The sequence below is a fragment of the Diabrotica undecimpunctata genome, chromosome 7 (assembly GCF_040954645.1).
Source record: "Diabrotica undecimpunctata isolate CICGRU chromosome 7, icDiaUnde3, whole genome shotgun sequence".
Taxonomy (NCBI): Eukaryota; Metazoa; Arthropoda; class Insecta; order Coleoptera; family Chrysomelidae; genus Diabrotica; species Diabrotica undecimpunctata.
Window position 1 is genome coordinate 152030117 of NC_092809.1, and position 13742 is coordinate 152043858.

Consider the following 13742-nt stretch of genomic DNA (forward strand, 5'->3'; position numbering starts at 1 on the left):
GGACATTACTGAAAGAAGTGATCGAAACTACAATTTCCATTATCTTTATCGGTAGAATATACAACAGATTTGCAGAACACTCTAAACGAGACAATACTTCAGCCTTTTCTCATCACCTGAAAATTAATAAACACCATCTGAAGCTTCCAGATGGTGTCACCGTGATACATAATATTTAAGAGAAAAATATACTGCATTTAGATGTGTATAAAGACATAGAAGTGGGTAAAAACATTATAAATGTTGTTAACTTTGTATATCTGTTGATAAATTTAAATAATGTTTTAGTTATAAAAAGATATACATCATGGCAACGCAAGACTCCTAGGGGTTGCCACCCAAGAGACGGTATCTATCTCTATGGATGTTCGATAGCAACTGATTAGAATGACGTGTAGCAAGTCTTCTTCTTTTTCCTTCTTGAATGTAGACTTTAAATCCTGTTTCTTCTTCAATATTAGTCTCCTAAATTGTTTAAATTGTCGCACCATCTTTTTCTTGGTGCCAATACTTCTTCGTCCATTTGGTGTCTTATCTCGTGCTATTCATACTATCCTATCCTCTGCCATTCTACTAATGTGTTCGTTCCACTCCTGTTTCCGTTTTGTCACCCATCCATTTATGTCTTTTATATTGCATTCTCTTCTTATGTTTTCGCTTCTCTCCCTATCCAACAGACTTTTCCCTGATATTCGTCGAAGTATGTTCATCTCTGTTGTTTCTAGTAGTCGTCTCGTTTTATAATCTCGTTAATATAGGTTTATAGATTCTTGTTTTTGTATCTTGTCTTAGGTGCTTGGTCTTCCAGATTGTCTCATTAAGAGATCTCGTCTCTTTACTTGCTTTTAAGCTTTGTTGTCGTACTTCTTCAACATCTCCGTAATTAGTTATATCTATTCCCAGATATCTAAACCTTGCTTCCTGCTTTATTATGTTCCCATCAATTTTGATTTTACGTCATAGTGGGTATTTAGATATTGTCATACATTTGTTTTTTTTTCTGCTAATATTATCATATTGTATTTCTTGGCTGTAGTATTGAAGATGTGTGTTAATTTTTGGAGCTCGTCTTCTGTCTCGGCGGTTAATGCGGCGTCATTTGCATAACATATTATTTGGATTTCCTTGTTCCCCATTCTGTAACCATGACCTTTACGTACTGCTTGTATTATTTCGTCCATTATTATATTAAAGAGAAGTGGGCTTAACGAGTCTGTCTGACTCCGCTTTGTACTGATATACACTGTGTTAGTTTTCCATTTATCTTTGCCTGGAAGGCAAATCTTCTCTTTATGGAAGTAGATGTTTTCGATGGTTTGTATAATATTGATTGGTATGTTTCTTTTATACAGTCGGTGTAAGACGTCTTCGACTTGGATGCGATCGAAAGCCTTTGTCAGGTCTACAAAACATAGATAGGTTTATTGTACTCGATGGCCTTTTCTGTGATTTTTCTTAGTATAAATACGGTGTCTACGCAGGATCTTCCCGATCTAAATCCTTGTTGTTCATCTGATAAAGTGTTAGTTTATTGATTTTGTTGGTTAGGACTTTTGTTGGAAGCTTAAGTGCGGTGTTCAGTAGATTTATACCTCAATTGTTGGGGTCTTCTTAATCTCCTTTCTTGAACTTCGATATCATTATGTTTCTCCATGTGTCTGGTATCTTACAGTGCAATATTAGTTTTTGTATAAGTTTTGTCATCTCAAGGATTATACTTCTTCTTCCGTGTTTTAGACTCTCTTAAAGAAGGTTGATCTCTTCTGTTGTTTGAAATCACCAAAACCAAACGCGTCACCACAACTATTCTACTACATAGCATAAGTATGAATAGTATAATATAAATCATGAATGTGTTGCTTGTGTGAGTCCATTTTAAACAAGAGGTAAAAAAGAAATAAATTAGACTTACTCACAATCAGTTTAATTTTACTACCCAAGACTACCGGTTTCGCTTTATAAAATTTGCAAAGCATCATCAGGTCAGTGGTACAAAGTAAATTAAATACTGAAATTATAAAAAAGTGCTGTCTTATAAGGATATAGATCAAAAAAGTTATAGATCAAAAAAAGGTTTTAGTAATTATGCCAATATTACATGTCTGTGTTAATCAATATGAATAAATTGCATTAGCAGACAGAGTAACAACCCACAAATTGGTAAGAGAAATAATCTGTTGAATTGTAATAAATTAGAAATAAACAAAATACTACTTACATTCCGGTACAAGAGTTATTATATAGTGATTAGTGATTCATAGTTCAAACTATCCCGTATTACTGATAATGAGTGATCTTCGGTCAATGTTGTAACTGTCTAACAACTTAGGAGGAAGTTTCTTGAGGGGAGGGATGTTAACAGATGATATAGGAGTAAGGTATATGTTATTGTTTGTTGAAAGAAAATGTGATGTTTTATTTTATTTAAATTATTAAAGTTATTTATATTTATTGAAGAGATATATTTTGAAATGTGTGTTAAATTATTGAAAATTTTTATAAAGAAAGAGGACAGTTATATGACAATGAATGAAAGTACTTGTACTATTTTGTGGGTGTGCAATTTCTGTGACTTGTAATTATCAACTTTTGATTCAAAGCATTTAATTTCTGCTAGGCAGAGAATTGTGATGTCAAATGTTAAAATAATAAATTAAAACACAATTAGGGACAAACAGGACACAATTAACAGGACAAAACAAACATAAAACTTTAAAAAAGGGGGCTTATAGGCACTACATTACTTGCTAGGAGAGGAATTGGGTTTTTTTGTTGTCTACTAGTATTTAAGAGGTAAATTTGACAAGATAATTTAGGTTAAAGTGTGACAGTTCTTCTTCTATTTCTAAAGTTAACTAAGTTTTTGAAGCTAACAGCACTTAGTAGTTAAACAATTAAAAGAAATTGAAAATGTAAGCCAATGTGTATAATATTGGCATACTCTTAACAATCACTTGCTGAATTAAATTTAACTTTAAAATGTATGTATGATATAAATTTAAAGATACCTTTTGTTTTTTTATACAGTATACTCAAAATATTACTAATCTACTCCTCTGATGAATTATCTATTTACCAATCTCATAGCTTTCAACACAATAAGAGTAATTACATATTATCCAAAGGAACTTGTTGTCTAGTTGTGTCGTAATTAAAATTAACAAATAGAAATGAACACTAAAATAGGGTGAAATCTCAGGATAATGAAAGTCAAGTACAACGAAGTTAAAAAATTAATTATTCTATTGTTAAAATATATAATTGTATTGCAAACATCTTGTAAAAATATTAATTTAAAAAATTATAGGTTGCGTATGCAATCATGACATACTTTGTTATTCTAGCCTTTAGCTAGTAGTTCAAGTAATAAATTACATCGTTTAACGTGATAATGTGTGAATAATCTATTCGGTAGTTTATTTTATAGCTATTTGTTTATGGCATACAACACACTAAATTTTTTTGAATCTTAAACAATAGTACAAAAAGATATGGAAATATTTTAACAATCATTAATGTCCTCTTGAATAATTATTAATTTCTTCGTCTTCTTTTTACTTTATTCATAGGCTCATGCCTGTTTTACTTCGGTTTTTAGCCTCAACTGATATTGTTAGGAGATCACACAGAAAGGCACTAGATTTAAATAAACTTAGAAACAAAAATATACGACAAGAAACAGGAGAAGAAATAAATGAAAACCTCCGTTTAGTGCAGCAACAAATTAACGATACAAATAACATTAACCAAAAATTAAAGTACATAAATACAGCTATACAAACAGCAGGAAAGAAACATCTTACAGAAACAACAACAAAGAATAAGGGGTGGATGACACAAGATACACTAGACTTGATGGAATAAAGAAGAAAGATGAAGAATTACCTAGACGAATACAAAGAAATAAACAAACACATAAAAAAGACAATAAAAGAAGCCAAAAGGCGTGGATTAAAGAACAGTGTGAAGAAATGGAAACCTATGAGAAAAAATACGATGCGTTCAATATGTACAAAAAAGTAAAAGAGATAACAGGAAGCATAAAGAAATGCCAAATAGGTAAACGTAAAGACAAAGATGGAAATCTTATTGTGGATCTAAAGAATAAAATAAAAAGATGGACAGAATACCTGAATGAATTATTTGAAGACGATAGAAACAACTTAACTCAGATAATCAATGAAACTGGGCCAGACATATTGAAAGAAGAAGTAGAATACGCAATAATAAACGCTAAAAATGACAAAGCAAATGGACCTGATGAAATTCCTACAGAACTAAAGGTACAAGAAATAATAAATTAGACTTACAATCTAATTTATTATTTCTTTTACCTTTTGAAATGGACTCACACAAGCAACACATTCATGATTCCTACAGAACTGTTGAAGCTTTTGAATGATAAATCCGTAACCATAATATTACATCTATTCAATACAATATACAGTACTGGTATAATACCTCAAGAATGGTTGCTGTCTACGTTTGTCACCATACCGAAGAAAACTAAGGCAATGCAATGTTCAGATCATCGAAAAATCTCCTTGATGAGTCATCTGCTTAAAATATTTTTTAGAGTCATCTTAGACTCTTAGAGCCAAAAGGATTAGGTACAAGAGAAGCTCTCTTTGCCTTAAACGTCCTAACACAGAGATGTCTAGATGTTAACCAAGAGGTACACGCCTGCTTTATAGACTTTGAAAAGGCCTTTGACAAAGTACGCCACAATAAACTGAAAGAAATCTTGGAGGGTAAGAACATCGACACCAGAGACATACAAATAATAGTAAATCTGTACTGGAATCAGCGAGCTAATATAAAAATAGAAGGCCAAACGTCGGACGAAATAGAAATACGTAGAGGAGTACGACAGGGTTGTACATTCGATATGCTGACGATACTGTGATAATGGCAAGAACAGCGGAAGATCTACAACATCTAGTTGAAAGTATGAATGAGATATGTAAAAACTACGGCATAAGGATGAACGTCAAAAAAACCAAATATATGATCTTCAGTAAGAATCCAATATATGACACTAGTATCGCAATAAACGGTACCCAACTCTAAAAAGTAAGCGAATACAAATACTTGGGAACCCTCATCAATGAAACAGGTGACCAAAATCACGAGATAAAAAGACGTATTAAAATTGCCAGGTCTACCTTTATAAAAATGAAAAAATTATTTTGTAATCGTGATATTAGTATTCAGCTACGAACTAGAATTTTAAAATGCTATGTATTTAGTACTTTGCTTTACGGTGTTGAGGCATGGACTCTTAAACAGAGGAATGTTAAAAATCTTGAAAGCTTTGAGATGTGGTGCTACCGCCGTATACTAAAAATAAGTTGGGTGGATAAAATTACGCATGAAGAGGTAATACGCAGAATAAATAACGATCCAGAAGTTACACTGAATATAAAAAAGAGAAAACTTGAATACTTAAGCCACCTGATGAGAGGACAAAAGTACACATTCCTACAAAATATAATGCAAAGAAAAATCGAAGGACGCAGAAATCCAGGCCGTAGAAGAATGCCCTGGATGAGAAATTTAAGAGAGTGGTTTGGCTGTACCACTAACGAATTATTCAAAACAGTAGTAAATAAAATTAGAATCGCCCTAATGATATCCAATCTCCGATAGGAGAAGCACTCAAAAATGAAGAAGATATTGTCGGACCTCATTTTCCTCGGGCGTTCTATTGTCCTTCTTTTATTTAGCGACATGTCTCTTGCTATTCTTACTATTCTGTTTTCTGTCCATATGTTGATTATATTCTACTTTTTTCTTTTTGTCAACAGATTTCCTCTTTTCCACATCTCGCTCTTATTTCCTAACTTTTACGGTTGAATTACTCTTTATAAATCATCTTCATTCTCCTTCATTATTTTGGCGTCGTCAGATAAAGTTATCTGTATTTCCTTTTCTTCCATTTTATATCCTTTTCTTTATATTAATGGGCTTAGCGAATCTCCTTGTCTAATTTCATTTCTCATTAACTCTTAATTCTCATTTCATACTTTATAGGTTGCAAGAGTTTTCCTTCGGATCTTACCATCATTATGTGGTCTTTATATATTTATAATCTTAATCGGTTTTACTTAGTCTAGTGGTATTTCCCTGCCATTTAATAAATGTATCACATCTCTAATTCTTACTCTATTAACACGCCATATTTAAATCTGACAGGCAAATATATATACAACTGTTATGAAGCTATTTGCTTGTGGCATCTTGATACAATTTATTGTTTGTGTGGGGAATAAGCCACAACTTTACTTTGAAATAAATTTATTTGACGTTTCGATTTCCACTTCGGAAATCGTTCTCAAAATACAAAACTTTTATAAAATAAACAAATTTTGTTTTTTTTTTGTTACTTGATAAAAATTATACTACACTCGCGATCATAAAATCCGGGTCACCTTGAAAATCATCGATATTTCATTTTTAACGAGCTTTATCGTAAATATTAATAACACAAATACAAACTAATGCATGTTTCTGAGAATTGTTGCGGTTTCCTTTGTAACAAAGAATTCCAATAGTGCCGATTTCGCGGTAAAGTGCACACTTCCCAAAATGAACGCTACCTGTAACTCCGCTTGTTTTAAATGTCTCGTTTGTACTTCGACTTTCTGTTCAAATGCAACGGACAAACGTTTATTATTGCCACCATTAGTGTTTCTTAGTGCCATTATTAGTGTTTATTTTTTGACAAAAATGCTTTTGACTGTTGTTGAAACTGCACAAATTGTTGCACTTGTGCACAGTCACGCGGTCACACTCAACGGCAAGTCGCAAGAACTGTTGGCGTAAGTCTTTCTACGGTTACGCTTTCAACGAGTGCTTCAACGCTTTCAGGAGGCAAGTTTGCTAACCAGGCGACCTGGCTCTGGACAAAGAAGAACGACCAAGGCACTAGATGACCGTTTTCTTGTGTTTCAGGCTTTACGAAACTGGACCTCAACTGCGGTTATGCATCAAAATCGACTATAGGATGTACGAAATCGCAATTTTAGTGTTGCAACAGTCAGAAGAAGACTTCGTTTTTCTTGACTATCTTCTCAGGTAATGCCTAGAGGATTGCCACTTCGCCGGGTGCCTCGAGTTGCACGACTAGCTTTTGCTCGACAATACGCGCATTGGGGAATTAACGATTGTAGCAACGTGTTATTCTCAGATGAATCCCGTTTCTGCCTAACTGGATCCGATGGACGTGTAAAAGTTTAGAGGAGAACCGGTGAACGATTTTCACAAGCTTACATTGCTCCAAGAATGCCATTTGGTGGAGGCTCGGATTACTCTTAATCGAAAATGGGTCCCTAACTGCACGAAGGTACATTACGGAGATTCTGGAAGAACATGATATGCCCAACATGGCAGGGCTTGGAGAAAACGCCGTTTTTATGCAGGACAACGTGCGACCGCACGTTGCCAGGATCAGTATGTAATACTTGGACGAAGTTGTAATTACGAGGGTATCCTGGCCAGCTAGGTCTCCGGATCTGAATCCCATCGAACATCTCTGGGACGATTTGAAAAAATGTATTCAAACCCATACACCTCCTCCTAACAACGCACAGGAGCTTAAGGATCTGTTAGTGAGAGAGTGGAATAACATACCACAACATGTAATCCGGAGAAAAATTGAGAGTATGTCCCGTCGTCTGCAAGAGGTTATTAGAGCAAGGGGAGGCAATACACGATATTGGCCATTGAAATTTCACTGATTTTTTACCACGTTCTGTATTTTCCATTTTTTTTTCGTATGTCTGTTTTATCAACAATTTGATTTGTTTTCTGTTTTTTTCAATAAAAACAATAAAAAACCATTTTGACGTGACAACGTCTTAAATTAGGTTGTGGCTCGGAGTCATTTAAGAAAAGTGTAACGCCCGCTCACGTCTGTTACAGTGAGTCGCCGAACGAGAGAGAGGCCCGCCGGACCAGCGAATGCTTGCGTCTCTCTCCCACTCAAACATGATCGGTCCGCTGCGCGCGGCACTAGAGAATTAGGCGCGTTGAATCGCTAAAGTTGAAAATCGTTGAAAGTATCGTCAGCTGTGTCTGTAGTGAAAATGTGGAGTGCTTAGATTCGTCATTTACAACAACTACAACAATAAAGGTAAATAATTGTACAGTAATATTTCATTATCGTAAACTATGATTGATTGATTAATTGTTAGATTGACACAAAAGTTGAGAAACTGAGTTTATAGGTTATGTCATACTATTGACAAATGTTGATAGTGTTAAGTAAATTATTAGTTTAAATCACTCTGCAATCAATCGTAATTCAGTCGATTGAGAAGAAACAGCGCGTATTGCTAGTCAAACATTTAAAATAACAAATTATGAGAACTTCTAACCTGTCAAAACAGGGCGACCAAACAAACGAACTAAACCGACCAATCACCACGCGCGGAGTTAGAATTTAACTGTGTTTAGCAAGAATTTCAAATTCCAATTTTAGTAAATGTTTTAATTTTCAACTTTACCATTTACATTTACAAATTTTAATTAATTTCAAATTTATTTAGCAAAAATTTGAACCTTCGATCTGAATAAGTGTTTTGATTTTCAAATTGATTCTTTAAAATTAAAAATATTAAAATATATATATAATCAGAAGTGAACGTCACATAACATTATCTGTACTTATTATTATTTAATATGTAGGCAAATACATGTGACCATACTTGGTAGACACAATTGGAAATAGTAATTTTTTATAACTGAAAAAATTAATATATAAAATACTGGTAGCAAACAATAACTTCAATGATCGATATCTCCGCAACTAATTGATATATCGAAAAAAATTTCAAATAAATTTTGTAGAAAATAATAAGATCAATAATATAATATAAAATAAATAATATATAAAATAATATATAAAAATATAATATATAAAATATAAATAATATATAAAATAATAATATAATAATATATAATATATAAAATAATATATAAAAAAGACGTTGTCACGTAAAATCTTCGCCCGTAAAACCGACTTTACAGGCAACCGATTTTTTTTCTTTTAAAACAAACATTGATGACAAATAAAAAATACATTAGCCAAAAAAAAGGTTATTACTGCACCAGAGGCAAAAATATTTAAGAAACTTGAAATTTTCAAGATGGCCCGGATTTTATGATCGCGAGTGTAATAATTTAATTTTTTCTGACTGATTCATGTTGACAATTCAGACATATTATACATTTTAAAGTAGACGACTTTAAAATGATATTGTCAATATTGTGGAGTTGCGTTCTTGGGACGACTTTATTGTAAGATAGTTCATTCGATAACATGAAATCAACTTTAACTTGAGAATACCCGTCAGAAAAGTCATAGCATGTTATTTGTCTTTGAATTGATGACTGTCGAATTCTTCTGTCGGTGATTCTTCTGTTAGTTGATACAAATAGTTGTATAATATTTAATAAAAATTTTGAAAGTTCATTACAAGGAGACTTCATTGTAGTACAAATTGGTCTCTAAGTAATGTATTCGCGTTATGAACTTGCGGTACTCTATAAAAATGAGCTGTCTTGCTGTAATAGTTGCAATTTATAATTTTTAAAATAATCTTTTAACTTGAATAATATTCTATATATTCTGTTTTCTAAAGGTTTTCTTGGATCCTTTGTTAATTTTGTATAAAGTCCGTTTGTTATTAGATCTTTAATTTTGTTTTATATTGAATTTGATCCATCACAGTTGCATTCCCCTTGTCTGCTGGTAGGATAATTATGGAGTCGTCAAGTTCTTATAGTCTTTAGTTCCTCTTTGCTTATGTTTTGTTTAATTTTATTAGACTTTTCCAATTCAATTTTACTTCAATTGAGATATTTTCTTCACTGAGCTAATTATGTCTAATTTTGGAATAGATGGATGAGTACCAGTAAGAGCAAAGTTTGGACCGTTTGACAGTATTAAACTCTCCGTTGCATTTAAATGTCTAATTGATAGATTTACAAAGGTCGCCAATATGTCATATCTTCTTCTTTATGTGCCATCTACTCTAAGAAGGTTGGCAACCATCATGGCAATTCGCACCTTCGATACCGCTGCTCTAAAGAGGTCAGCAGAAGTGCAGTTAAACCAAGCTCTTAAATTGTTTAAGCAGGAGATCCGTCTTCTTCCGCGACTCCTTCTACCCTGTATTCTTCCTTGTATTATTAATTGCAGCAAGTTATAACGCTCGCCCCTCATGACATGTTCCAGATATTGCTGTTTTCTGACTTTAATTGTAGTTAAAACCTCTTTACCTTTACCCATTCTTCTCAACACCTCGACATTCGTGACTCTATCCACCCAACTTATTCTTAATATTCTTCTGTAGGCCCATAACTCGAAGGCTTCTAATCTGTCCGAAACATCTTTCTTTAATGTCCAAGCCTACAACCCATAAAATAATACGGAGAACACGTAGCATCTCAGAAGTCTTATCTTTAAAGACATTGAAATGCCCCTGCTGCAGAGTACTTTTTTCAGTCTGTTGAAACAATTTTCATTATGTATATTACTATGTAATTCATTATTATTAGATTATCTAAAGTATGTATACTGGTTTGTTCTAAAAGAATATTAAATTTATTTAAATGTATACACGGGAACACGGGAGGCCCTTTTTGCTGTACAGGTGCTATTTCAGAGATGCAGGGATGTGAATTGTGACATATACGTTTGCTTTATAGATTACCAGAAGACATTTGACAGAGTTAAACATGACAAATTAATGACTCTAATGCAAGAAATTGGAATTGACAACAAAGATCTTAGAATTATCAGAAACATTTACTACAATCAAACGGCCAAAATCAAAATAGAAGACCAGTTAACTGATAAAATTGCAATAGAACGTGGAGTACGACAGGGCTGTATTTTGTCTCCATTGTTGTTCAACATTTATTCTGAATGGGTATTTAAGGAAGCTTTATATATAATAACATTAGATATGCAGATGACACTATAGTTTTTGCCGATAATCTGAATGACTTACAGATATTAACAAATCGCATATCAGAAGTCAGCAGCAGATCCGGACGAGCTCTTAACATAAAGAAAACCAAATTTATGACAATTAGTAAAAAACCAATACTAAACGCTCAACTTACAATCAACCAACACAATATCGAAAGAGTCGAGCAATATACATATCTAGGCACCAATTTAAATAGTCAATGGGACCACTCAACAGAAATTAAACAGCGAATAATAAAAGCAAAAGCAGCATTCGTTAGAATGAGAACCATTTTCAACAGTCGAGACATATCATTAAAAACAAAATGCCGTCTATTGAACTGCTACATATTCACAGTTCTGCTCTACGGAATAGAAGCACGGACACTGACTGTTGCATCTATGAATCGGCTCGAAGCTTTCGAAATGTGGTGTTATAGGCGCATCTTACGTATATCCTGGGTTGACAGAGTTACTAATGTGGAGGTCCTGCGTAGAATGGGGAAAGAATGTGAAATTCTCATGACCGTCAAAACTAAAAAGTTGGAATATCTAGGACATGTAATGAGAAATCAAGAACGTTACGGCCTTCTCCAGCTGATTCTCCAAGGGAAAGTAAATGGTAAGAGAGGACCGGGAAGAAGACGCATTTCCTGGCTTCAAAATTTACGAAAGTGGTATAACACGACTACCACTGAACTGTTCCGCGCTGCAATAAATAAAGTAAAGATAGCCGTGATGATTGCCAACATCCGGAACGGATAGGCACTTTAAGAAGAAGAAGGATGGCTTGAAGGAGAGCATATCTGGATTCATTTCGCATATATGTCCGAAGAACTGTAACTTTTGAGATTTGATGGTGGTCAGTACTTCTCGATTCTTATTCATTCTTCTGAGGACCTTCTCATTTGTGACTCGGTCAGTCCACGGGATCTTAAGCATTCTCCGATATAGCCACATGTCAAATGCTTCCAGTTTTCTGCACATATCTTCGTTCAAGGTCCACGATTCAACACCATAAAAAAGGACAGAAAAGAAGTAGCATCGCAGCATTCTTACTTTCGTATCAAGAGATACTGATACCTTACTTTAGCGATACTCCTTGTTTCAAATTAATGGTATTCTAATAAGTTTGTCATAGTAGTATCTGTAATTGGATTGCGTTTGTTTGTGTATTGACAGCAAAAATGGCGAGATGTGTTTTAATTATAAATCAAGTAATGTTTAATTTGCAGGTTTATTTTACTGATGAAAAAGCCAATGAGGCACTTTGCCACAAGTTCAATCCGTACAATAGTTTTGTCTCAGTGAGACAAAACTAAGTCAGTGTTGAAAAACAGAAAAAACGATTAATAGTGAAGAGATGTCGAACAATATAAACCTAGATCATATCCTAAGACTAAAGATCTTCCTGAGAGTTGGAATTTGAAATTCGAGACATTATTTATAAAATGTGTGAAAAGAAAGAATATGTTTCTGTAGTGATGCTGTTAAAAAAATTAAAAGACAAAATACATTCGAAATTTCCAGGGTTCTGGAGAGTTTTCAAACAGATTGTATTTAGATTTAAAATGGAAGACAGTGGAAAAGCCTTGTGTGAAAAGGGTCGTTCATAAAATAATCGAGTTTTGTAAAAACTATAATTTAGAAAAATAACATGCTTCTTTTTTTATTTAACAAAACGAGGATTTTTGCTAAAGGTGGAGTAAAACGGATTTGACAGGACGAGAGTATAAAATCCATAAAACCCACCGATACTGAGGGAAAGAGACATATTATATTGCATGTGGGTGGAAAAAATGGTTTTATTGATGAAGCGGATCTTGTGTTTCGTCAAAATCGGCTGATTATCACGATAAAATGAATGCAGATATGTTTGTGAAATACTTGAAAAAAACTGCTTTCAAGTTTACGTAAATCATGTTATAGATTTGGATAATGCCCCATAGCATTCGGAAATTTTAAATAAGCAATCAACAAAGTCCTACACGGTACATAAAATATGAGTGGTTAACGAATGAAAATACATATTTCATTTCCTCAGGATTCTTTCAAGCCAAATGAAAAACCAAAAATATTCATAGTAAGACTATCCCCTTATCGTTGGAATTCAATTCCATTGAATATATTTGGGGAATATGCACAACTTACTAAGATGTGGCGTAACGTTACAGTGGCACAACAGTTTTGGAAACATGGCAAGAAGCATTGAATACTGCTACTCCTGTAATTTGGGAAAAGTGTGCGGAAATGTGAAAAGTTAATGGAAAAATTTTAGATGCGTGAAAACCGTATCGCAGCAATTAACCCAGTCATGATTTACAATCCAAATGAAGATACGACGATAGTGATTATGAGTATGCATCTGATTCTTGATTAAACTGTAAGCTAATATGTTTTTATTTTCTCATAAGAAATATTTTTAGTGTTATTGTTATTATTTCATCAGTAAATCATTTACCACTACAATTTAGAAACAATAAAATTTGTAATTTTCTTCTATTTTTGCACTAATATTGTATATTTCTCTAAAAAAATGTAAAAGTAAAAAAACATTATCAGTTAAAAAAACCGTATTTTGCTTGTCTTTGACAGTGCTTCAAATATTGTAAGAATTTACTAGTCACCTTCTCAGCAAAGCGGACCGTTTAAGTCAAACGTTTCATCCCTAATCCAAAATAGTCGCAAATTCTTGGAATAAAGTATACATTATTTCACCTTTTTCGTTGCATTGTTTTGGATAGTTAAAATATAAAATGCGGGC

The 13742-nt window shown here is 33.3% G+C and overlaps 1 protein-coding gene across 1 annotated transcript in view; it reads right to left on the reverse strand.

The window, feature by feature from the left end:
* Positions 1-13742, reverse strand: part of LOC140446044 (muscle-specific protein 20-like) — a 120194-nt gene that overhangs the window by 73394 nt on the left and 33058 nt on the right. The window lies entirely within an intron of this gene.